Source organism: Heterocephalus glaber, unplaced genomic scaffold (genome assembly GCF_053883595.1).
Source record: "Heterocephalus glaber isolate CG9 unplaced genomic scaffold, H.glaber_assembly_v1.0 deba00001504, whole genome shotgun sequence".
NCBI lineage: Eukaryota > Metazoa > Chordata > Mammalia > Rodentia > Bathyergidae > Heterocephalus > Heterocephalus glaber.
In genome coordinates this window covers 60,140,220-60,168,002 of record NW_028258324.1, presented here as the reverse complement: position 1 = coordinate 60,168,002, position 27,783 = coordinate 60,140,220, and the positions used below count along the sequence as shown (strand labels likewise).

The following is a 27,783-nucleotide window of genomic DNA, read 5'->3' as shown; positions in this document are numbered from 1 at the left end:
AGAAAAACCCCCACAAAACAAAAACCAGAAGGGGAAAAAAAAAAGGCTTGATCACAGTATTGCAAAGATGAATGGATAAACCAAGTCTTTTTTGCTTTTTGCTCTTCAGTGCTGGAGTTCAAAACTAGGGTCTCCTAGGCAAGTGCTCTACCACTGAGCTACATCATCTCCAGCCCAGATGTTCAGGTCCTAATGTGACCATAACACCAAGACAAAGATTAACGCTAGAGGCATTCACTTTCTTCTTAATCACCAGTTACAACAGAAAAGGCAGATAAAGTTAAAATGCTCAGATTTTGGTTACATCAGGAAGGATCCCTATCTATGCATATCAAATTAAAAATTAGGATAACAAAGTTTCAAAAATACACTTATATACACTTTATAAAGAGAAACACATCAAAATACTGTATTAACAGTGGTTATCTGTGGCCAAATAATAGTTTTTAATTTAATCACTATCATTAGAGCTGTAGCTTTAAAAAATCAATACAGATGGCCCGGGATTTAGCTCAGTGGTGACGCTGCCTGCCTCGCAAGCGCAAGGTCCTGAGTTTGATCCCCAGTACCAAAAAAAAAAAATCAATACAGATATTCCTTGTTCAATGATCTACCTAGTTAATGACTACTCGGATTTATAATCGCTGCTCAGATTTACAATCTTTCTTTTTTTGGTACAGTTCTGTACATCCTGTTTATTGAGCCTCAATGCCTTTTTTTCCTGCAGTACTGTAATTTTGGCCGATTGTACTGTACAGTCCAGTACTATAGTTTTATGTTGTTATATATTACAGTACTGCATATAAGAGTTATGGAAATAAAAGCAAAGTCAGCAAGTGGGGTTTCCTTTGACCATTTCTTTGTTCTGAATATTGTAATTGTACATACAATACAAATTTCCTCATTTAGCAACCTATTCATTTAATGACCTAGTCATAGCAACAAAACTTCAGTTGTTAAATGAGGAATGTCTGTACACTAAAACCACCAACATGTACATTTTAGGCTAAGTCGCATTGCTGTAAAAAAGTAAGATCTACCCCATAAAGATTAAATGAGCTAATAAAGATTTAAGACTCTACTCTAGACAATGGAGAAAATAAAAATGACCTAGGCCAATGGTGGCAAACTTTTTGGAAAGAGTGCCCAAACTGCAACCCAAAACCCACTTATTTATAGCAAAGTTCCAACGCTGTAATTAAACCTGAATACTGAGGTTTTATTTTAGGAAAAAAATCCTCATACGTCAACATCTTTTGTCTTAAAAGAAAAATAAATTAACACTCATGGCATAGATTTGCCACCATTGACCTAGGTCTTCTGAGTTCATAATCCAGTGAAAAAGACAAACACTACACTTCTTCAGATTAGGCTAGGCCTAACTTTTATCGACATCTGTTCTCAATACTTGTGGGCTGGGGATTTAGCTCAGTGGTTCTGCTGCCTGCCTCCCAAGCACAAGGTCCCGAGTTCGATCTCCGGTACCAAAAAAAAAAAAAAAAAACAGGAGTGTTCTCAATACTTGCTTATTAAAGTCATTTGGTTTCTTAGCAATTCTCAAAACATTTTAGCTTCAATACCCCTTTATACTAAAAAATTATTAAGGAATCCAAAGAATTTTTGCTTAATAAGGATTATACCAATTTATATTTACTACATGAAAAGTTAAAACAAGATATTTAAATATCTAATTCACCTAAAAACAATAAAACCTATTCATTACATATTAACATAAATGTTAACATCTTAATGAAAAACATTTTTCAACTCAGTCAGTATTATTTAACATTTCTGCAAATCTTTTTTATATCTTAGTTAAGACTAGTAGATAAAAAAAATCTAGTCTTACATAGCTTTGTAACTGAAAAGGGAGGAATATTTTAAAATTTTCTATTAGTAAGTTTGCAGTACTGACTACATTCAACATGGGGAACTGGTACGTGCACATAACACATCTTAATTCTTTTTTCATCCCCTTTCTCTCCCCTGGGAGGAATACTTTACTCTTCTTTGGTATTACACCAAACCTGACCTTCCTAAAGATTAGTTGTGGAATCTGAAACTACAGCAATGAACTTTCTGTACAGTTAACCCACTGATTTTCATCTGTGAATGGATCTTTTATGCATAAAATTTATGATGTCATCAACTGGATCTTTGGAAAATATTGGCTCACTGGAGTTTGAACATATTCCAAATATTGACACGTTTCATTTGCAATAAAATCACATTCATTAATGTCACTGACAGACCCCTAATTTTTTTTGATGTACTAAGTGGCAGAAGATCCACATTCATTTCATCCCATACTCTACACATTTTAACATGGGAAAAAGTAATCAATACCAAAATTTCCAACCTAGGATACAAAAATCTATTCATAGTCACACGGTTGAAAACATATACATGTGCAATTCTTTTACCACACTGCTTTCCATTACAGGATCAGGCTTCTGTGGGTTAGCCAGACACTAAATGCTGTTTACATGTGAAGCAACACTTCTAAGCCCATGACTTACCCAGAAACTTTCAGAACACAGCCTTTCCTTACACTTTGGTCATTATAAAAATTTTTTCTTCTGCTCAATTTTAATTGTCTGCACAGATTCAGTCAACAAAACTAAAAAGGAACCAAGGCATTATTTGTTTCAGAACTTTTTGTTAACTATAAAGTTGAATTAGCTGTGTGCCAATGAAACGGCATTACATCTTACCTTTACATCAATATTTGCCTAAACAAAACTCAAATTTAGTATTAAGCACAAGTCATAGATGTTCCTAGTAAAATTACTCAAGATGACAAACGGGATGGCATGGTTCTAAGTACCATGCCACATAAGTGAATACTAAAGACAAGAGCAATCCTGGATGCAATACTAATGCCTCTGCCGCCAGCTTAGCTGGGAATTCATTTCAGGATTTCTCTAACTTAGTCTCTGTCTTCAGCTGTGGACTGGGGAATTTAGAAGATGCTCTAGCTACCTTCCTAAAGTACCGAGTGTTTTGTTTAGAAAAAAAAGAAGTTGGAATTGATGAAACATTCTTTACCATGGACAAAGCTAAAAATAACACATGATATCACTCCCTGGCTACACCTCCCTCACCAGCTGCCCATTAACTTACAGGCTGAGGATAAACTCTGGCATTTAGGGCCACTCAATTCCAAACTACTGAGTCAATCTCATCTCTCACGAATGCACCACAGTCCTATGCTTCAGGTTCCCCAACTATGCCAAACACTTTCCTGGCCTCAATCATTTGTGTGCATTTACTTCTCTGTTCTTAATTTTTCTCCATTTTTTAATCTACCCAAACAAATCTTTCCAGGCTCCATAAAAGTGATTTCCTATGTAAGGTCATTTCTCTCTATTCCTACTCAGTGATCACTCAAGTCCTCTAAACTTGAGTTATACCAGCAAATTAATTCAGGAAGTATTAAAATCACAAATGAGGGGCTGGGGGATTAGCTCAGTGGTTTCGCTGCCTGCTGCGCAAGCGCAAGGACCCAAATTCAATCCCCGGTACCAAAAAAAAAAATCACAAATGATTAGAATTTATCTGCTAAATCTTCCTTATGGGTTTAAGTGAAAAAACCGACCCACCAAAAAGTAACTGGTTTGCCTGAAATCAAACAGAGCTAATTAATTAGTAGGACCAAAATTTGAGTGTCCTAACTCTTAGCTTCATACTCTTTTATCTTACTTATGCTAAGGCAGTGCTCAGACCATTCTTTGGCATTAGATTATAACTGCACATCATTAGCTATTATTTTTTCCTGCCCCAGACCTCAAGCAACCCAAAGACAGGGACCTCACATGTATCAGACAATTCACAGTACCATACTCTGTTCCCAAAGAAATTACTACTCCTGAATTTACTAGTTCTTTTATCAATCCATATTTCACTAGACAACATATAAATTACCTTATATTAACAAAAATATCTTTGGAAAGACTTGTATGGTGCTTTCCTGTCACAGCTGAGTTATGCACTCAGTCTTCTCTCCCCATAAAGCAATTTTGTGTGTGTACACTGCTTAGACTGACAAGAGTCAAATGCCTGGAAAGTGCCAAAGAAGGTTATGATAAGGTTCTTTATGTTTATCTTATATTTTACCGGGAACAATACAAAAATAATTCATGACAAAATACCTCATTTAGCTCTACTACTACTCAAAAATATTTTATTAAAAAACTCAGCAAATAAGTAGTTCCTCTCTCCAAATCTGTTCAAACACTTTTTGCTACTTTTCAGTAACAAACAAGTAGGCGAAACAGAAAGTATGTCCAAAACACACTGTACTCTTCTAACAGGCCCATTGTTTAACTGTGACACGACTCAAACACAAACAATTCCTCAATTGTCTAAGCAGGAGGCTAGGAGTAGCTAAATATACAGCAGAAATGAAAAAAGTAGTGGTGCCTGGAACCAGTCAGTCCAACTCATGGAAATTACTAAATTTATTATAATCTACTAGGATCAACTATGGATCAAGTATATATCATATGCTTTTTTTTTTTTGTACCGGGGATCGAACTTGGGTCCTTGAGCTTGCGCAGCAGGTGGCGAAACCACTGAGCTAAATCCCTGGCCCATAAATCATATACTTTCAAAAAACACGTTTTTGGGGGAGTTGTCTGTTTATTTTGAGACAGGATTTTGCTCTGTAACAGCAGGCTGGGCTCACTATGTAACCCAGGCTGGCCTGGAACTCGAGATTCTCCTGCCTCCGCCTCCCAAGTGATGGAATTACAGGAGTGTGTACCACCTTGCCCAGCAAAAAATGTGATTTCAAAAGCACAGTTTTTTTTGGTTTTTTTTTGGTACCAGGGATCGAACTTGGGACCTTGCGCTTGGGAGGCTGACACCGGAACCACTGAGCTAAATCCCTGGCCTAGCACAGTTTTGATTTATATTTTTACTTACATTTTATACAAGTAAACTTTAATTTCTCAGTACCTTATGTAGTAACACAACAAGATCTCTGACAATCAATAAACTACAAAAGCATCAATGAAAATACCCCCAAATCACCTGAAGATGACAGTACCCACCATAAACAGAAGGAAAGGGTGTTTTCACCTGGTGGCAATGGCTATACAGTAACTTCAGGCCCACTGGTAGCAAAGCTAGCAAGGAAAGAGGAAAAGGAGACAGCACAATCAGGACTAATTAAAACATAAAGAAAAATGAAACTATGCTTCAAACTCAAAAGATTGGATAACTTACCAAATCTTTAAAAATATATGAGAGCTAGTAAAATGAGAGTATGGTTTCACGGAGCCCAAAGCAAAGTGAAAGCAGAAACTCAAACGAGTTAAGACATTTAGTAATCCAGTTATTTTCAAGGACTTTGATGAAATCACGGAGACTTTATGCTTCCCCTTTGATGGCTGGCACAGAGGACAGGTGATAAAACCCAGTCTGCCTAAGCTGGAAAGTCTAATAGGAATCCCTCACACATAAAGCTAGAACCTAAGAGGCTGGACTCTAATGTGAAATGAAAAATAACCCTGGGCCAGGGATTTAGCTCAGTGGTTCCACTGCCTGCCTCGCAAGCGCAAGAACTCGAGTTTGATGCCTTGTACAAAAAAAAAAAAAATCCCTCTGGGCAGAAGGAAAGAAAACCTTAAGCATGAGCCTAGTGATGGTGAAAGAGGGCAAAAAATTCAAGAAATCCTAAAAACAAAATACATTTTTATGGTCTGAATTCATCCTGTCTATGAGGTCCAAATAAAGAAGGGAAAAACAAGAAGGTAAAAACAAACAAAAACCCTCCACACAGATTGAATTGAATGTGATCTCATGTTGGTAGCATTCTCCAGCAAGTGACTGAAGGATCTCGGGGAGGTAACTAAGGGAAAGGAGCATCTCACAGTGAAAAATCAGAAAACATCAAACAGAAAACTAAAGCCCATAACTGAGAACTAGCCAAGCAGACTGGTGAGACAGGTGATTTAACACAGAGCATGTACAACAAGCCTGAAAATAAAAACAGAAAAAGAACAAATGTGAAAAACACCATGTAACAATGGAGTACTACTCTGCCGTAAAGAAGGATAAGCACCAGACATTTATAGCTAAATGGAGAGACCTTGAGATCATGCTCCTAAATGAAAAACACCATACAGATCTTTCCATTAAGAAACAATTGGCCAGGGATTTAGCTCAGTGGTTCTGCTGCCTGCCTCACAAGTCCAAGGACCTGAGTTTGATTCCCCAGTACCAAAAAAAAAAAAAAAATTGGGGGGCCAGAGATTTACCTCAGTGGTTCCGCTGCCTGCCTCACAAGCGCAAGGTCCCAAGTTCAAGCCCCAGTACCCCCCAAAAGAAACAACAATATCTGAAAACTAAAACTCAACATTTAAAGTAAAAAGCAACACAGACACAGCAAAAGAGAATTAAGTGAACTGAGAGACATATTAAAGAAAGCGTCTAGGATGTAGCACAGAAAATACAAAAGAGAAGATGACAGAATGAACAAGGAACTGGTCCACTAGATAAATTAACAACTGGAGAATTCCCAGATGAAGGACACACATCCTTAAACTGAAGAAATCTAATATACCAAAGAAGGATAAAAAGTAATCTATGCAAACTGGATGTGGTAGATCATTCCTGTAATCCCAGCACTTGGGAGGCTGAGGCAGGAGAATCACTGAGAACTCAAGGCCAGCCTGGAATACATAGTGAGTTCATCAAGGCCAGCCTGCACTACATAGCAAGACCATGTCTCAAAAAAAAAAAAAAGTAATCCACAAGTAGACACATCACAGTGACATTAAGACATCAAAGACAAAGAGTTCTTAAGGTTACCCAAAGGAGAAAAGACAAACTTCACAGAAGCAGCAACTGAACGGCAACTCACTTTGTGCTTTCAACAAGAACATCAGCAAACAGTGGAGTACCTTTAGGATGTTGTGGGGAAGCTGCCCACACTAAATGAAGATCCAACAAATTATCTTTTAAGGCTGAGAGATAATACATTTTGAAGCAAAGAAAATTTCCCAAAAGACTGGAATTACTCTGTAAGAAAAAAAATCAATTGATTTGGAAATCAATACCAAAAAAATAATCAGTGGGAAAAACTCTTACATTTTAGAATTTTAAAAATACCTCTAAGAACCTATTAGAAAGTACCTGGAATTGAATGAGTTAAAAAAAAAAGACAACTATGTGTTAAAACTTGCACAAAGTACAGTAGGTTATGAGAGGCTGGGGGAAAAGATGAAATGAGTTTTTGTTTAAAGGACATAGTGTTTCTTCTTGGAATCATGAAAAGTTTCTGGAAATAGGGGTGATGGTTGTACAATGCTATAAATATACCTAAGGACACTAAATTACACACCTAAAGATGGCTAAAATGGTATATTTTATGTTCTCTATATTTCACAACAAGAAAAACACTGCAGAATGTGAGGCAATTAGGAACATTTACAGGTCTGAATTTTTCTATTAAAAAGAGGAAAACTAAAATTACTGAGTTTGCCAGGCACAGTGGCACACCCCTGTAATACCAGCACTAGGGAGACTGAGGCAGGACGATCACTGCAAGTTTAAGGCCAGCCTGGGCTACATAGTGAGACCCTGTTTCAAAAAAGCAAACAAACAAAAATTTCAGATATGCAACTATCATGTAAACAAAGATGGGGTTGTACTTTGCTTTGTTAATAAGATTTTACCAAGTCTGTTCACCATTTAGAAGATCATATCACAAATACTGTGTTCACTCTGAGTCACCAACAGCAGTCCACAGGTATGAAGCTGCCAAGCAAATCCATAGACACAAGCCTCTGATCACTTCTTAATGACTTAGTGTAATTGTGATCAAGTATTTGCAAACTGTTTTCCTTTTTCTATTATGGTTAGGGTGTTATACTGAATTCTCCCCTGAAATTCTGTGAGGCTAGATTTAACAGTCTATGATTTATTTTCCTTTCAGATGAAAGCAGTATAATGTAGTGCTGAAAAATACAGATTATACACTTTGATCCAGATATCCTATTACTGGGACTCTATTCCAAAGATACACTGGCAAAAATACAAAAAACATATGCACCAGGCACTATGAGAGCAACTCAAATGTCATAGTAGGAGACTGGCTGAGGTAACTACACTACATCACACACTAAAGTATTATGAAGCTATAAAAACAAACGAGAGCTCAGGCGCACACACACACACACACACACACACTCACAAAAGAAAAACAACAAAGAAAAATCATTCCATACACTGCCAGAGAGGGATGATCTGGTTTATTTGGTGCAAACACAGGATGGTGTTGGGAGATACAGGTATGGTGTTCTATTGTTCACCTACTGGCAGCGGGGATGAGGGAGCTGGATTATCAATATACACATACCTACACATGTGTGTATTATTTTTTTTAAAGGATAGATTAAATCATAAAGATTTTCTAGTTTGAGGTATAACTGGCAAAAATTATACATATTTAAGGTATGCATGATTTGATATATACTGTATAAAGTTCAGCACTATCATCAATACATCCATTACTACCACCCATAGTTATCATTTGTGTGGGAGTATAAGGACTTATAGTTTTTATTTAATGGTTATTTAATGGTTTTATTTAATGGTTATTTTAGGGGAGAGAGGGACAAAATGGAAGGACAAGGTTAAAAACCAGGCTTCTCCAAATATAATCTTGTTTTGTATATTTGATACAACTCTGTAAACTATATAAAATCATGAGCAAAAGTAAATGAATACCACTTGTAACAGAACACTAAATGTACCACAGAAACCCAATCTAACAATCCACTGTTCAGTAAGACCAATCCTTGTATGTCTCATTTGCAGATAACATTTGAACCTTGTTTAGCTGTACAACTAAACTAGATGACAAAAATACTGAACAAAGCTGAATGTAAATTGGCAGTGGCTGAGAATTCTCATATTCTTTTGTTCTGCGTTCTCAACTTTCAGGCCAGCCTGAGGAACTTAGCAAAACAGACTCAAAAAATAAAGAGAGGTCGAGTGTGGTGGCACACACCTGTAATCCTACCACTCAGGAGGTTGAGACAGGAGAACTGCAGCAAGTTTGAGGCCACCCTGGGCTACATAGTAAGACCGTGTCTCAAAACAAATAAACAAAAAATTAAAAGAGTGGAGATGTAGCTCAGCGGTAGAGCACTTGCCTAGCAGGCATAAGGCCCTGGGTTCAATCTCCAGTGCTTAAAAAAAAGTTATTAATTCTTTTTTTTTCCGGTACTGGGAGTTGAACTGAGGACCTTGCACTTGCCAGGCAGGCATGGTGCCTCTGAGCTACATCTCCAGCAATCATTAATTCTTTTGTCTTAAAAAAATAAAAATTAAAAATTCAATGACTGCTCATAAAGTGCAAGACAAATGAGAAGGGGAACAAGGGAGGGGGAGGGAGGATGGAAGAAGGAAGGAAGGAACAAGAAAAAGAAAATAGAAGGGAAAAATGGAAACAGCTTTTGTAAATAAGCAGGGGAAGAGGGGTTGAAGGGAGGGGAGAGGAATGGGAAAAAAAACAGCAGCAAGATATATCATGTACAGGTACAAGTTCCCTAGGATGAAGGCTCCCTATCATGGTTATGATGAAGGTATATCTAAAATGTATCAATTAAAAAAAAGCAAGCCAAGTTACAAATAAATTATTTGGATAAATGCAAAGTTGGAGGACAGAGGCATACACAAAATACAATTGAATTTTTACACACTAGACAAAAAGTAAAAGAGAAAAACGATATTCCTTGTAATATCATATGAAGTTCCTAGGACAGAGGCTCCCAAACATTTTCAGTCGGTGGCCTGGGGTTTCGTTTCTTTTCTTTTCTTTTCTTTCCTCCCTGAGTCAAGGTTTCACTACAAAGTGGAGGCTGGCCTTGAACTTTGATCAAAATCCTCCTGTATCAGCCTCCTGAGTGCTGGGATTACATGCATGCACCACCATAACCAACTCATGTTGCCTTTCCTACCTCAGTAATTAAATCATAGTGCCTCTAGGCCAACAGAAATTTCTAAGTTTCATTTACTTAGCCATTAGGTTAGAACAACTTCACTAGTGACCATGTGCTAAAAACTTAGTAACTATTTGAAAAACCAATACACATAAATGAAAGAAATACTTTATTTCACATTCTTAATCACAAACATTTGTGAAATGGGAAACACAATGATGGGCAGTACTAAACTTTCAAACCTCAAACATCACCATCCTCATATCCTGTCTACACTGATTTTTTTTTTTTTTGGCTTTCAATCTCAGCCATCACTTCACAAAGACAGACATAATCAAATATATCACAGCCTAATGATGAACCATGGTCTTCCTTTAGAGCTAGGTGTCTGTGCTGTGTCCAGGACATATCAAAAAGATTTTGTGAAAAGTTGGACCATTGATTCTAAATTTATAAGGAAAACCAATGGCCCAGGGGATCGCAAAGACACTCCAGAAGAATACTATGGCACTGCTCACCTTGGTGTGAAAAATTTTAACTAAAACTCAGACCCTATACCAGATATTACACCCCTTTTGCATCTTTTCAGATCCTCTTAGCCTCATCTACCTGCTATTTCTGCAATCTGCTCTATCTACTTGTTGTGGGCAACTGTTTCACGCAGGCACAACATTAACACCACCCTGAGGTCTAAGCTGTATTTGGGAGGCTGAGGCAGGGGTATTAGCGAGTTAGAGGCCAGCCCCTCCCAACCCCCCTGCTACATAGTGACTTCATGGCCAATGAGAACTATATAGTGACCTTGTTTCAAAGAAAAAAAAAAAAAGAAAGAAAAGAAAAAAGCTGGGTTCTAATCTGAGCGCCAGGTGCACACCTGCAATACCAGCCCTGAGGGAGACTGAAGAAGGAGGGTCACAAATTTGAGCCCTGCTTGATGGGTTTACCAAGACCCTGTCTCCAAAAGCAAAAGAAAATGAGCTAAAGGGCTGGGGATGTACTCTGTGGTAGAATTCCCATGGGTTCCACCCCCAGTAGTGCAGAAAAGAAAAAACAAACAGGGTTCTAATGGATTCCTGCCACCAGTGTAAGAAGATTTTCTTTCCTTGCTAATACTTTATTATTTTGATCTGCTTTCTTAACTCTTGGCAATGTAGGAGGAGTAAAATGGTATCTGGTAATGGTCCTAATTTATATTTCCACAACTTCTGAGGAATATTTTCATGTGTATGATCACCACCACACCAGCTAAAACCCTTTTTGGTTTTGGGGGGTTTTTTTGGTACTGGCGATTGAACTCAGGACCTTGTGCTTGTAAGGCAGGTGTTGGCACTACTAAGCTAAATCCCCGGCCCTACAACCATTTTTTAAAGAACATTCGTAAGAAAACCTTCGGGCAAAGAAAAGAAAAATCAGGGCTGGGGATTTAGCTCAGTGGTTCTGCCGCCTGCCTTGAAAGCGCAAGGCCCCAAGTTCGATCCCCGGTACCAAAAAAAAGAAAAATCAGATGGGCTTCAAAGATACAATATTCCATCAGAAAATCTCTCCACAGTACTCTTTTGAAGAGCACCAAAATAATGTTTATTATTGCCTATTTGACAAATTTGTTAAAGAGTTACACAAATAAACTTCATTAGTTTAAACACTAAAGGTAGAAAGCTCGTCAAAATATCTGTAAAGTTTATTAGCATCATTACATTTCAAAGTCAATTTTTTTCTGCAAAAGGAAATACAAAATCAGCAGCAAGCATCATCATGAAAAACTTTCCCTCCCTATTATATCCACTACTTGGTCACTTTTATCAAGCTCTTAACACTGGATCTGTTTGTACAAAATAGGAGTAAATTTCTTTTTTTAATCTTTCTTTTGAAAACAGACAATGGACAAACATACTTGTCTATATTCTAGTTTATTCTAAAATGAGCATGCATTGTTTTATATTGAAAAAAACAGAGTATCATCTTTCATTTAAAAAACTTAGAACCTGGCATGGTGACACATGCTGGTAATGCCAGGACTCAGCAGGCTGAGGCAGGAGGATCAAATTTGGGGCTAGCCTGGGCTACAGAGGAGTTCAAGGTCAGTCTGAATTACAGAGCGAGACCGTGTCAAGAAAGAAAGAGAGAGAGAGAGAGAGAGAGAGAGAGAGATCAAGATCTCATGTTACAAGCTCTCTCAAATACTACTTCCTTTACTGTCATAACCAATACTCTACCCCTTCTCTGAGCTCCTACAACACTTAATACCATTTCCATGCTGGTTGCTGATCTAGTGCCTCTCAATTTCAAATTCATCCTTTTTACCTATTCTGAAAATGGAACTGGGCCTATACTTTTCCTGCTCTAGCGAACACAATAGTAAACTTTGTCAACAGAGGGCGCTGGAGAGACATTTCAGGAAAAAGAGTTGCTTCCTGGTTCCAGTTTGTCACTAGACTCGAGATGGGCAGGTGGTTGGTTCCTCCAGTACCAGCTCCAACAGGACAAGGTGACCAGTGGCACTGAGTCAACTGGAACTCTGATCCAGCAGCCAGTGGCCTCCTCCCACCCCCACTCTTCCTGGGTAATTTTGCAGCAGTCAGCACCTACTCATGAACAGCTTTCTCTGGCACCGTAGTGGGCAGATGTCTAGCAACTCTGACCAACACAGAACCCTAAATGGCAGGTGTCTCTAGTATTTAGAGATCCATCACCACACCCTCTCCAAAAGGTCTGATCTCAGCCCTTCGGGGAGGGAGAGCTCTCTCAGCTCTAGTCCTTGTAGCAGTTGCTCCTTTCTTTTGTCCTTTCCTTGTTTTTCCTTATTTATGGACTATTTACGTATTATGAGTGAGGCCCTCATGATTCAATTTGTTAGTCTATCATTCTTTCCTGTTCAAGTTATGGTGTGGTTTCACTTTCCTGATTGGACCTGGAATGAGACAATCCTATCTGTCAATAAGGTACTTAAGCCAGACATGGTGGGGCACACCTGTAAGTACTAGGGAGGCTGAGGCAGGAGGACTGTAATGAGTTCAAGGCCAGTCTGAATTACAGAGAAAGACCCTGCCTAAAAAAAAAAAAAGGTAGTTAATGCCACTCACTTCAGTCACCTGGCTTCCAATCTTTCTTTCTTCAAGTTAACTGGCTGGCAAGTAACATGTTCCATACTTCTACACATACAACAAAACGCTTTTAATACTGTGGCACCAAAAAACGCTTCAGATCATACTTCAAATACTAACCTATAAATACCTTATAAGACCTTCATTAGGGCCGGGGATTTAGCTCAGTGGTTCCGCCTCCTGTCTCACAAGCACAAGGTCCTAAGTTTGATAGCCCGTACCCAAAAAAAAGACCTTCATTGGTTTAAAGTCACTATAACAAACAATTTAAAGTCACTTTCTAATGACCCACTAGCAAAGAATAAATAATTTGGACAGCATAAGAACACATTCCTTAGAGCTTCTTACATTCAAGGTTTCAAGGTCAAGAAGCAGCACCCACCAGCAGGCTCACACCTCCTAGACCTCCTAAGGCAGGAGACAAAGGACTGCTCATGCTCAAAGACTCCCCACAGCCACCAGTCATCAAGGGGTGTGCATCCATGATGGCCAGTTACTACTGCATGAACGTGAACACAAACACCAAGGCACAGAATAAGGATGACTAATTATTGCAAATATTAGCATAATTAGGTTGGTGTTTCAGGCTGCCACAGCTGGAGGTGTAAGCAGCTTTACAGGAAACCTCCACTCCACTTCTGGGAACCTGGCAGGAACTCCCCAATGCAACATACACACCACGATCATTAACCCCAGGGAAACTGAGTCAGAAGCTACCCTCATTGGTCACAAACCCAACTTTTGTGCAAAGTGTACCTCTAACCATCAGTACAATACAACCAGCTTAGGGAGGATCACCTCAACAACAAATGAGGACTGGAAGCCAGAGGAGGAAGTGCAGAAAAATCTAACAATCAAACAACTGCCTTGAGTTCAAAGCATGAAAAAGCCCTTTAACAATCTAAAGCAATACTACTTAAAAAGTGAATGTGGACTAGCTATTATTTATTCTCAATAAAAAAAGAAAATTCAGAAAAAAATTATCCTTTTTTTTTTTTTAGACAAGGTCTTGTTATGCTTGTTACGCTACAACCCCTTAGCTTTGTGCCTAGGCCAAAGTAGGCAGGATTTATCTGCTGAATGAATAAACTGGTGAATGAAAGGGTTTTATCTGTGATGGCACCAGAATTAAGCAAAGGTTTTTCTACTTCTTTAGGAAGTGAAGACTCAGGAAAATCAGAAAATGCATTTAGAACTTTATCTTGTTTAAGGTCACTATTCTAGAAAGCTAAGATAATTAGCTTCCTCCTAACAACTGATAAAAAGATCCAGAACCCTCACTTTTTTTCCCCAGAAAGTAACAAGGTTTTACATTTATTAAAAGTAGGAAAAGTAACATGCTCTGCGAATGTGAGCCAGTTAAAAGTAAGAAAAGTGGACTCCACAGAGAGCACAGTGGCCAGAAACCTCACACTTTAGGCACATGTTCAAGATGGGATGAGGACATGACTCCAAAGGCTCACTACTCAATCTCTAATATCAGCATCTCTCAGCATTTGTTAGAGATCATATTCCTACCCAGAAAATGGGACTCCAGGCAACATGACACTCCTGCAACAGTAAGGAGCTTAGAGGCCATATGGTGGCAAGTACTGAGAAATGAAATACACTCAAAGGGCCCAAAAAAGCTGCAGGTGCCAGATACCAGAGAGCACTGGGAAGTTTGAGGCTTTGGTTTTTGAAGTGTTTTATTATTCTCTCATTTCTTTTTGGAGACAAGGTCTCACTACACAGTTCAGGCTGGCCTTGAACTCACTATGTAGCTGAGGCTGGCCTCAAATTTGCATCAATCCTCCTGTGATCGTCCTGCCTCAGCCTCCAGAATGCTGGGCTTATAGGTGTGCAGCCACAACTAACAGTGCTTATTATCCTTTTTTTGGGGGGGGGTGTTGAACTCTGCTTGAGGCAGGCGGTGGAACCACTGAGCTAAATCCCAGGCCTGCTTATTATTCTTAAAGTAAAAGTAGCACTCTTTCATTACAAAAATCTCAAAACAAAGCATGGTGGCACATGCTTGTAATTACCAGCTACTTGGGAGGGTGAAACAGGGGGACTGCAAGTTGGAACCAGTCTGGGCAACTTTGCAAGAGTCTATCTCAAAAAATAAAAAAGGGCTGGGAATACAGCGCAGTGTTCCCTGGGTTCAAGCCCCAGTACTACAAAAAACATAAAACAAAAATACATATGAACAAAATCTTAAATCAGAATAAAGTCTAAAACAAAAACAAAAAATTCAATTCCACTTCCCAGAAATATCTGTTATTTTCACACTATCATAAGCAAGAAAATGACATCTCTGAGAAAAATAGTAAAAATTCATATTAAGTCTCTCCTTATTCACGCAAATATTTATGTAGTGCCTAAAATGCCTAAAGTACTCTGATACAAGAGATCAAGATCTAGAGGGGTGTGGTGGCTCACATCTGTAATCCCAGCTCTCAGGAGGCTGAGGCAGGAGGATCGCTGATAGTTCAGGGCCAGCCTGGGCTTACATAGTGAGTTCAGGGTTAGCCTGAACTACCTAACAAACAAAAGAAGATTTCATTTCAGTCATGCCCTCCGCCACACACACACACACAGGAATCAAACTCAGGCGCTTAGTTTTGAGCTCACAAAGGAAAACAGTAACTTGGGACACTGTAGCTTCATATGGGAGACAACAGGAAACAATGAGCGATGATGGAAAGTGGACCAGGGTGCCTACTGATGAAAAATTAACTAGGCAGGAAAATCAGACCTGGCCTTTGAAGGGATGGGAAGGAATTTGCCAGGCAAAGAGAAAGAGGAAGGTCCCTGTACACAAAGGAAACATCAAGTGTAAGGAAATTTTGTAATTCAGATGTGAGTCTTCTTTCTTTCTTCTTCCTCTTGGCCTCCACCCAATCACCATACTAAAAAGAAAAGAAAGAAGACCAAGCATGAAGAAAATAAAATTGTGAGGCTGAGAAAATGCTTCAAAACCACCTGGAAGGTGGGAACAGAGAGAGTAGGCAAGCAACCACAAAGAGTAGTCAAAAGAAACAAAGTATAGTCTTCTTTAAGTTTGGCCACACACCCCACATGGCAATTCAAAATGGAGAAAGGGGGAAGTGGGAGACAGGTGTGACAATAAAATATATGAAAGTGTTCAACATCACTAGAGAGCAAAGAGGTCCAAACTGGGACAAGATATCTTGTTTCTATCAAAGTGGTTATCTCAGGTAAAATCTTTTACTGAAAGATGAAGGTGAAGACTGATTTGATTACTTACATGATAATGTATGCCTTAAAAAATTGGAACAGGGCTGGAGAGGTAGCTCAGTGATTGAGTACAAGCTTAACATCACACACATTGCCCTGCATTCAGTCTCCTTAATCAAGCCTCCTCCCCCCAAAACAAGGCTTTCCTGGTAAATAATGGTATCAAATCAGAAGTTATCCATGTAGTCTGTGCCAGGAGTCCATAAAGACAATTTATAGCAGATTTTGAAGGATTTCCACTACCTATAAACTCATTCAACTGTAGCTGAAAGAAAACTCAACCCAGGAGCCAGGCATGGTGGCACAAACCTGTAAAGTCAGAACTTGGGAAGCTGAGGCAAAAGGATCCCTGCAGGGCCAGAGATTTAGCTCAGTAGTTGCGGTGCCTGCATCACAAGCACAAGGTCCTGAGTTTGATCCCCGGTACCAAAAAAAAAAAAAAAAGCATTGGTGGTATAGTGGTGAGCATAGCTGCCTTCCAAAATAAAGGATCCCTGCAAGTTTGAGGCCAGCCAGGGCTACACGGTCAAGGCTAATCTGAACTACATAGCAAGACCTTGCTTCAAAAAACAAAACAACAACAACAAAGAACTCACAACCTAGCCATGTGCTGCCTCATAAAATGAATTTCAACCATCTGCCCAAAAGAAGGTAAGATATTTTGTCCCTTCTCCATTAGCCATCCCTTTACTTAGAGACCCAGAATCAGCCTTAAGGAAGGAAACCTGTCAGCCACCCCTTGCTATGTAGAGGCAGTTCCTGTGGCAGCCAGAGATCACGAGCCTTCTTTTCTGATTTTTCTACGCACACTAACTACCATGCAAGTACCCATGTGCCTGCAAAACTCAAGGTGGAGGAGCTGTAAAGGGCAGAAACCCCGGGACTGACATAACCCTTTCTGAGGCACTGGGTAGGCCAGGATGGGTCCTCAGAGCGGCTCCTGGAAATCAAAGATGCTCACATTCCATGTCAGGTCTGTGGCACACAGATGGAAATGGCACGGGTAAATTCCCACTGCTCTCGCCATGTTAGATGCCTGTCTACTAATCACTGGGAAGCAGGCTAGGGGCTGTGTTTAGCCCTCTGCACTGCACCTGGGCAGAGCACATCCAGAACCCCAGGCAACTGCAGAGGCAAGGATTTTTCACAAATGTATAGCAGATATGTTACTATTCAGTGATAAACAAAACACTGATCCCAACAAAAATAAAGCAGCACCAAAGAGGAAAAATTACCCTTCCATACAAGATAAATCATAACAAGCCAGGTGTGGTGGCACACACTTGTAATCCTAGTACTCAGGAGGCTGAGGCAGGATGATTGCTGGGTTCAAGGGCAGCCTGAATTACATAGCCAGACTCTATCTCCAAAAGGGGTGTGTGTGTGTGAGGATTTAGCTCAATAGCACAGTGCCTGCCTTGAAAGAGCAAGGTCCTGAGTTCAATCCCTGGTACCAAAAAAAAAAAAAAAAAAAAAAAAAAAAAAAAAATCGGGACAGAGACCAAACTTCCAAACACTGTTTGGCAAACTCTATGCAACATGTACATATGGAGAGAGAAGAACAAGATGCAATTAGAGTGGTTTGAGAAGAAAAGGGAGGAGGGTAAATTTTAAAAGGATGAACACAAATTTAAACTGCAGCAGGGCATGGTGGTGCATACCTGTAATCCCAGTACCCAGGAGGCTGCAGCAGGAGGATCCCCACAAGTTCAAGGCCAGCCTGAGCTACATAATAAGTTCAAGGGTAGTCTCAGTACATAGTGAGACCCCATCTCAAAAAACAAATAACAAACACACACTAGTGTATTTTAAAAACAGGACGTATTTCAAATATAAGCAAACCAAACATAACTGGCAAAGCAAAAACAGAAAACATCAACAGAGGAACAACTAAGCAAGATGGTGAGCGTACACACACACAATGGAATATTACTGAGCCGCCAAAGGATTAAGCACTAATACACACTACACTAAGGGTGAGCCTTGCAAACAGTGTGCTATCTGAAATAACCCAGACACAAAAGGATAAATATTGTCGGATCCCCCTGTGATGAAGCAAATGCACAACGACAGAAAGTAGACTAGAGGCGGTGACTGACTGAAGGCCGAAGCTGTGGACAAATGGGCAGTGAGAGTTTGGCAAGTCCAGGGCTTCAGTTGGAGATGATAAAAACCATCCTACAGGTGAAAGGTGGTAACAGCTGCACAAGAACATACTGTACTTAATGCCAAAGAACCTCAACTTGAAAACAAGTAAGATGGTAATTTTAGGTTATACACATTCAACAAAAATTTTGAAAAACACAAAGCAGCAGCAATAAACAGAAAACATAAAGAATTAAATAAACAAACCTTGAAAGAAAACATTCATTACAACAAGCATAAATGTTTTCAGCATACATTTTGGACAAAAAAATAAACCACATGCAATTTAAAAAGACAGAACAAAAACAAAATGGCAAAGGAAGATAGAAGTTCGATGACATAATGAACAAAGAAAAAATACAGACAGGAGTTTAAGAAGTATGTGAATGGACCAGGGATTTAGCTCAGTGGTTCCGCAGCCTGCCTTGCAAGCGCAAGGACCTGAGTTCGATCCCCGGTACCAAAAAAAAAAAAAAGAAGTATGTGAAAATATGAAACAGGACAAATTTTTTAAATTAAGGTACAACTGGGCCAGGCATTTAGCTCAGTGGTTCTGCCACCTGCCTCACAAGTGCAAGGTCCTCAGTTCGATCCCCAGTACCAAAAAAAAAAAAGAAAAATTAAGGCACAATCCATATGAAAGATTTTTATCAGTGAGAACTTACATGAACATCAAATAATACTGCATCAAAACATGATAAACAAAAAAACCCATAATAAATGAGAGAATGAGAAGACAGGCCACAAAATGGAAGAAAATATTTGCAAGCATCCAATAACAAGAACTATTTCTCAAAATTCAGCATAGGAAAACCAACAACCTAATTGAAAAATGGAAAGGGCCAGGGATTTAGCTCAGTGGTTCTGTTGCCTGCTTCGCAAGCATAAGGTCTCAAGTTCGATCTCCGGTACCCCCCCCCCAAAAAAAGGGCAAAAGATCTGTTGAGATGTCCCAGCAAAGATGACATACAGATGAAAAAGCAACACGTGAAAAGATGCTAACCACCATGCACCATAAGAGAGCTGAGGACTTAAGAAGTGTTGAGATACTGCTTGCCACACATCTATTAGAACAGAGCAGCCTGAGCTCCCATTCATTGCTGGTGGGAATGGAAACTGGCACTGTTGCTTTAGGAAACAGTGAGGCAGTTTGGGATCCTCGTGGTTGCCAGGCAGGCAGCGGAACCACTGAGCTAAATCCCCGGCCCCAAAACTAAATACACTCTTACCGCAATCCAGCAACCATGATGCTGCTAATCAGCTGAAAATTTATTGTCCACACAAAAATCTACAAAGGATTTGAATAGAGATTTCTTCTATTTATGATATATAAATGGCAAGCACATGAAAAAAATGTCAAAACATCACTAATCATTAAGGAAATGCAAATCAAAACTAAAAGAAGACACCACCTCAAACCCATTAGGGTGGCTACGATTAAAAGGCAGTGGAAAATAAAAAACGCGCCATGGATATAAAAGAAACAAGAATCTTGTGCACTGAGGGTAGAAATGTAAAACAGTACAACCACTGTGGCAGAGTTTGGTGATTCCTCAAAACATATATACATACATACATACATACATACATACAAAATACTACCATACAACCCAGCAATTGCACTTCTTGGAAAAAGGGTCTGAGAAATATGTGTACATATGTATGACTGTGTTCACAGCAACCTTATTCACAACAGGTACAATGCAGAAGCACAACCCAAGTGTTCACTGATGGGTAAATGGCTAAGCAAAATATCGTAGGCACATAAAATGAAATATTACTCAGTGATAAAAAGGATATTCTAAAATATGCTGTAATATAGATGAACATCGAGGACATTATACTTAGTGAAATAAGCCAGTCAACAAAACACAAATACCTCAGTATTTTACTTTTATGAATAGTCAAAATCATGGAGAAAGCTATACATGGTAGTGTGCACCTGTAGTCCCAGCTACTCAGGAGTCTGAGACAGGTAGATCACTTGAGCTCATGAGTTTTTTTTGCTTTTTGTTTTTGGTACCAGAGATTGATCTCAGGATCTTGCGCTTGCTAGGCAGGCGCAGTGCCACTGAGCTAAATCCCTGGCCCGAGCTCATGAGTTTTAGACCAGCCTGCAAAACACAGTAAGAGCTTGCCTCAAAAATCAGTCAATCAATCAATCCCAGGAAATAACCCGGCATATTTACAGAGACCATCACTCCATATAAAAGTATCTATTGACTGGGTATGGTGGCACATACCTGAAATCCCAGCTACTTGGGAGGCTGAGGCAGGAGGAACACCAAGTTTTAAGGCCAGCCTGGGCAACCTAGAGAGACTGTGTCTCAAAATTAAAAGGGGTGGAGATATAGCTCAGTGGTGGAACACCTGCCTAGTATGCATGAGGCCTTGGGTTCAATCTTCACAAGTTCAATCCCCACAAGTTTACATCTGATGGAAATGCTAAAACAACAACAAAAATGAACGGCAAGAAGTTAAGATACTGAGCAGGGATCCCCAGAGGCTAGTTTAGATGAGTGATCAGGGAAGACTTCTTTAAAATATGGCAGCAATGACACATGAAGTCTTCCAGATAATATGAAGGCAAGACAGTATTCAGATAGAAGAAATAAAAATGTAACAATACCTAGCCAGGTATATAAAGCTGCATATTACAAATAAAAATATTTTCACAGAACATCTATGAAAATAGATTATGCTTTAATTCACAAAGAAACCTTCAACAAATTTAAGATACAGTCATAAACAAAAATAAAAGAAAATGTAGGTGTGAATTAAACTGTTCCTAGTAACTTGGGAGTCAGAGAATAAAACCTATAATTACCAACTATTTAAAAAATACTGACTAGGGCCGGGGATTTAGCTCACTGGTTCTGTCGCCTACCTCGAAAGCACAAGGACCCAAGTTCGATCCCGATCTTATTATTAAAAGAATAAAATACAAACTGAAAATTTATTAAGTTAGAAAAAGTCTAACAGCTTGGGGTGGTGACGCACACCTGTAATACCAGTACTTGAGAGGCTGAGGCAAGAGGATCACTGTGAGTTTGAAGTCAGCCTATGCTACATAGTGAGTTCAAGACCAGGCTCAATTAGTGAGACTCAGTCTCAAAAACACAAAACAAAAAAATCGTCTACCAACCCCTATAATGCAACTAAGTTTTACACCACCTTCAAACTCCTAAAATATTTTTACAGCTGTATTTTATTTCTGTAATGAAACTATTTTATATTTTAAGGCTCTTTTAACCCCGTCATGCACCAAAAAAATAACAGAACGATTAAGATGAAAACACAATTATTAAAAGTACAAGAAGGAAATATAGAAAAATGGTTTTGCTAAAAGTGAAATGAGAAAGACCTTAAACAGAAGGCAAGGGACTAACACTCATTATGTGTAAAGAGGTTCTACAATTCAATAAAGAAATATAATAAGGAAGTATAAATTGGTAAAATTTTTTTGAAAGGCAATTTAGCATTTATCAAAACTTAAATTGCACACTTAAAACTCTTTAAGGAGGGCCAAGGATTTAGCTCAGTGGCACCGCACCTGCCTCGCAACTGGAAGGTCCTGAGTTAGATCCCTCGTACTGAAGGAAAAAAAAAAACCTCTTTCTGGAATCCAAGCACTCACGAAGCTGAGACAGGAGGATCACAGCAACTTCAAGGCCGGCCTGAATTACATAGTGAGACCCTGTCTCACACAGCACTGGTGCTTATTTTTAACTTTTTTTTTTTGAGACAGAGTCTTGCTATGTATCTCAGGCTAGCCTCACACTCACAGACATCCTCCCGCCCCAACTGGAATTACAGATGTGCATCATTATGCCCAGGTCTAATTTCTTAAATAAAACTGTTGACAAGAGGCAAATACCTCAAAGAAGGGGACTACAAAGTGAAGGAGTAATTTTTACATTTTACTCTAAATAATCAACTTGTTTGAGCCTTTTATAATGAGAAATTTATTTTAAAAAATAAGATGAAAAACACTATTCTAAATCTACCATAGTTTTCTCTGACAGTTAAAACTAAGGTGATTTTTGTTCTATTTCAGAATAGTTTTTACTACTTTCAAGTTTTCCATGAGAAATACGGATACTTTTGGTCTGGGAATGTAACTCAATGGTAGCCCACTTAAACTACTATTTTTTGGTACCGGGGATCAAACTCAGGACCTTGCACTTGTGAGGCAGGTGGCAGAACCACTGAGCTAAATCCCTGGTCCCTTAAACTACTATTTTAAAAAAATCTCTATCTTATTTCAATAGCAGAACTATTTTGTACTTTATTCTGAAAAATAAGTTTTAATTTTAGTTATAGCCTCAGAAATTTGGTTCTGTGATTCCAACCTTCTTTAGAAAGCAGTATTTATTTATTTTTTTGGTACCAGAGATCGAACTCGGGACCTTGCGCTTGCGAGACAGGCAGTGAAACCACTGAGCTAAATCCCCGGCCCTAGAAAGCAATTTAAAATCTAAATTTAAGAGTATATTTGTTGTAGCACATTCTATGGCATTTAAGATCAGACTATTAGCTAAAGTTTCTTAAGCATCTAAGCACTGCTCTTTATATCTGCATTACCTCATTTGGTCTAAATTGCCCTATTAAGTTGATATTGTTATTACCATCCCTGTCTTACAGATGAGATAACTAAGTCTTGGAAAGAACAAGTGTCTTGCCCAGGGTCAAGCAGAAGGGCCAGGATTCAAACCCCAGTCTTTAGCTCCTGAGCACTGGACACATGGAATAAGAACTAATATAGTTGTGACTGAACTAGAATAATGAATATTTGATTAAAATAAAAATAGAACATACCACTCAAGTAATAGGCTACAACTATGAAACCCTGAAAGTTCATACTAACTCTAACCAGTGACCTCAGAAATAAATAAGTAAGAGAAACTCAGTTCTGATCACAAAACTGTCAATATTTTAAGATTTCCCTGCTTTTTCTGCTTCTTTGAAGGAAAAAAAGAAATACAAGAATCCAGAAGCATAATCTGCAAATAACTTACCTCCCTTTTAGTCTGAAATTAGTTAACCTTCTAACTGGAAGGCCTTTTGAGAACAAACTGATCAAAACACAGCTGGGGATTTAACTCAGTGGTTCTGCCACCTGCCTTGCAAGCGCAAGGTCCCGAGTTCGATCCCTGGTACCAAAGAAAAACAAAAAACAGAAACCGAATTGATCAAAATCCTGAAGACTTAAAGTCTTGAATATGGCCCTGTTTTTTTGTTTGTTTGGTTTTTTTGGTGCCGGGGATTGAACTCGGGTCCTTGCGCTTGCACAGCAGGCGGCGAAACCACTGAGCTAAATCCCCGGCCCGAATATAGCCCTGTTTTAATTAAAAAATAGAAAATTCAGAGAGGCCAAAAAAAAGTATATGTGAACATTATTGTAATAATCAGTGCTGGTAGATTAAAGATGGGTAGGGTTTAACTGTATCTAGTTATTTTATCCTCAGCTACTTACACAAATTCTCTAGTTTTAAAAAAGTGTAATTGAAAGTTTATCCTTAGCTACCAGAACAAGTTCTAAGTTCCCTCTTTTAAAACATATAATTGAAAAGAAATACAAACTACAGTTAACCATGTCTACTCGGAAACCAGCCTATCATGAAGATCACAGCACCACAGGAACCCTTATTCATGTTAGTACATCAACATCCACTGCAAACTTACTGTTACTTTATGAATTTGGGTTTGGAGCATTTGTACTAATGTCCCAAAGTCCAGAAGTTAAGTTTCTGAGTGATGCAAACCTGGAATCAAAGCCCTAAGGGAAGTGAAATACCCAGGCACTTTTTAAAAATATCTGCTTGCTGGCTTAGTGGTGTACACCTGTAATCCCAGCCGACTGCAGACAGACACAGGAGGAACACTCAAGCCCAGGAAGTTTGAGGCCAGCCTAGGCAACACAGTGAGGACCTATCTCCAAAAAAACCACAAAAAACAAAAAAAAGTGGCTGAGAAGCTGACATCAAGAGACCAAGTTTCATACTCCAAAATTTCTACACCTTAATTTCTCAGGTCGGTAGGATGTATCAAGTACAGATGCAATTTCCCTACGATGAGTGTTATCATTACGTATACCTAAAATGTACCAATAAAGTTTTGCTATTAAAAAAAAGAACAGAATTTCTCAGGTCACCAAGACATCCTATTTAAATTAGGGACAATTATAAACAGCAAATGACAGCACTGAAGCCGAACACTACTAAACTATTTTTTCCCACAGCCTGCTAGAAGGAAAAGTAACAATGGACTATTTAGTGAAAAGAAAAAGTATACCAAATTTACGTCACCCGCCTTCACCAAAATCTGAAAGTTGAACACCTACGCGTACTACAGGTCAACAACAGGAACTTCACAGTTTCCATAATGTAAATGTAAATCAGTGTTCTTGGCTAACTAATGGCTAGAAAGACTTACAAGCCGAGGATGAAAGATGAAAAGTTCCATCAAATCAATATCCCTAACAATATGAAATAGGCTTTCACTTGTATATATATCCACAGACAGCAGTAGACAGAAACGTAGAGGTGAGCGTAAATGTTTTACAAATGCTACAGAGCTTCTGGCAAAGTTGACAAGTTTAAACCTGCTTTAAAAATTACTATTCACTGTCTTCAACCCAATCTGACTTCATTTGACGTAACTCTTTTGGACAACCCTACAAAAGCAAAAACCCCGGAGCAAATTCTTGTATATTTCAATATCCTGCTTGCTTATAAGAGCGGAAGAGTCCAACACAGCAGGGAAAAAAATGTGACGCGCACAACCTTGATCCAAAATACAGCTCGTTGCAGTCTAATTTTAGGCCTAACCATTTTGATTTGTCTTTTTCGGGGAGGTGAAAAAAAGAAAACAGAAAACTACAGCTCGCTTGTAAAGGAGAACCGAGATAGCAGTAGGAGTTGGTCACTTATCAAAGGCGGAAAACAAATCACGCTCAGAGCGAGCATTCCCATTAAAATGAAGCTACGAGGGCGCGGACAGCCTCAGAAACTGACAATGGCAGTGACCTGACACACTTCGGCTCCGGGATGACTTTATCTGTAAAGAATTAGCCGAAAGGTTGAGTCCAGAGGGGAATCTGTGCCGACGTTTGGGGCGCGCGCGTGTGCAATTCGAAGAAAGCCAAACATGGTGAGAAGCCCGTCAGGACTTCACCTAAGTCACCTAAAGACGCGAAACTCACCTCCGGCTGGGGACGGAGGAGCGCGAGAGGAGGGCGGCACCGCTCCCTCCCGCGCCCGAGCCCCGACGCCGTGCGCGGGACAGGACGGGAGACGGGAGCGGGTAGGGGATGGAACTGGAGGATCCGGGGCCGCGATCTGAGCAGCTGCCCCCCCCCCCAAAGGACCGCGGGGCGGCCGCGGAGGGGCCCGGGTCAGGGATGGGTCCGCTCCACCCGGCTGGAAGCAGACAATGAGCCGCTGCCCCGTACAGGTGGAGGGGGAACGCGTCCCGAGCCGCTCCCCGCAGGCCGAGGACGAGGAAGGAGGAAGGAGGCGGCTGCGGCGAAGGAGGGCGCCGGCCCGCCCGCTCGCACTTACCAGCAGACCCGGTCCCGCCCAGCGAGGCGCCTCCGTGCGAGCTCACGGGGTGCGGCGGGCAGGGCCGGCCGGGCGAGGAGCCGCGCCGCACACCGCTGTTCTGCTAGGAGGGCGGCAGTCGAGCAGCTGCGCGGGCAAGGGGAGGGCAGGAGCCTTCGGCAATGGCGACCGCCCGGGCCGGAGGGGAAGCGGAACAACCACCGCCGCGGAGCGTGGCCACAGCCCAGGGGGAGGGCGGGCGATGGCGGGGAGCGGGGCGGGGCGCGGCGAGCTCGCGCGCGCTGCTGGGAGTTGTAGTGTACGGACCCCGCTTTTTCTTCCGGCTTTCTTGGGTGCTTCGTTTGGGGACATCGAGTTCAGCGTTGTGCATCGTCTCCACTCAGGTCCTCCCCACTGGGGATGCTAAGAGGATACACAAATCTTTCTAGGACATTTCTGTATGGAAATTCATCTCTTTTCCATTTTGCTCCTTAACCTACAGACCCTTACTATATTTTGCTACTAAGTTAAATCTCACCTCTTCAAACTAAGGCCACCAAGGTATGCACTTATCCTACAACTACGTGAAAGTCCAATGTGTGCAGGACAGTTAGGCCTGGGTGAATATGACTTACACTGCCTTTGTGGAGCATATGAATATGAAAAAAAAAATACTGCTATCTGGTTTGAGGAAAAAAATGAGGGAGTTACTTTGAACACAGTGACCAGAGAAGCCCTCTTTAAGGAGGTGGCATTTACGCCTAAAAGAGAATGAGAAAGGCACGAGAACCAGCACACCCGGGTAAACATTACAGGCAAGAGGAGGTAAGAGGGGTTGCCAAGATCAGTTAAGAAGGTTGTGTAGCTAGATGTGTGCGAAGGATTTAGTATAAGAAAACACCGGTGCAGACAAAATTCAGGTAAGAAGTCTGCACCTTATTCCAAAAAGTCACAGAAGATAGAGATGCAAAAAGGGAACTGAACAAAGGGGGCAATAATCCTGAGGACCACTATCAATGTGGTAGTGGAAATAGAGAGAGGTAGACAGACTGTGCTTATCTCTGGATGTAGAGCAAAAAACTCAACTGACATGCAGGGCAGGAGAGAGAAAGGAATCAAGCAACATGACACAGTTAATCTGAAAGTGTCCCATTAGCACACACAAAGAAAAGGAGAAGTTGAGTTTGTGATCTTTTGTAGGGCTGAAAACTCAAAAGGCCTATACCAGTGGTGGTGAACCTATGGCATACATGCTGCACTGGGCTGCAACATCGAAAGCCCTAAAAGGTTCGCCATCACTGGCCCTCCACTGGCTTGGCAGAGAGGGGGAAAGTTCTCTTTAGAACCAATAACCATAAACTTTCCCACACATGCGTTTGAAAGTTTCAGTTTACAGTACTGTCAAATCAGGAAAGTGACCCTTCGTCCTCTAGGACCTGGAAGAAACCAAACCTCACTGCACAGGTGCACCTTCAACCCAGGTCTCAAAGGGTCCCACAAAGGAGAGGTTTCCAAAGCATCCACTATACTTACAATACACCTGAGAAAATAAGCCACCACCAGTGGGTCAAAGAAAGCATGTATGGTGGCACATGCCTGCACTCAGAGGTAGTGGTATTCAAAGCCAGCCTGAGCTGTATAGTGACACTGTCTCAAACCCCACCCCGACCCCTCAAAAAACTACAAACAGAATGAAGAGAATAATAAAGCCCATATGGACTTGCCTGTAATCCCAGTACCTGAGAGGCTGGGGCAGGAAGATCACCCTAAGTTTGAAACCAGCCTGGGCTACATAGTGAGTTC

General features: G+C 40.3%; 1 protein-coding gene across 6 annotated transcripts in view; it reads right to left on the bottom strand.

Moving 5' to 3' along the window:
* The window catches only part of Pak2 (p21 (RAC1) activated kinase 2), a 69,978-nt gene that overhangs the window by 36,364 nt on the left and 5,831 nt on the right, over window positions 1-27,783 (bottom strand). Inside the window, exons 1-2 of one of the 6 annotated variants that reach the window (XM_087187001.1) lie at window positions 26,002-26,196; window positions 5,055-5,129 (exon numbers count right to left, since the gene is read on the bottom strand). The exons of 1 other annotated variant lie outside the window; for it this stretch is intronic. The gene's annotated coding sequence lies outside the window, so the exon portion shown is untranslated. Of the gene's footprint in view, window positions 1-5,054; window positions 5,130-6,908; window positions 7,027-25,643; window positions 25,960-26,001; window positions 26,250-27,783 lie in introns of those variants that run through there. 4 more of the 6 variants (XM_013071961.3, XM_004834705.3, XM_021255113.2 and 1 more) reach the window with 4 other exon arrangements.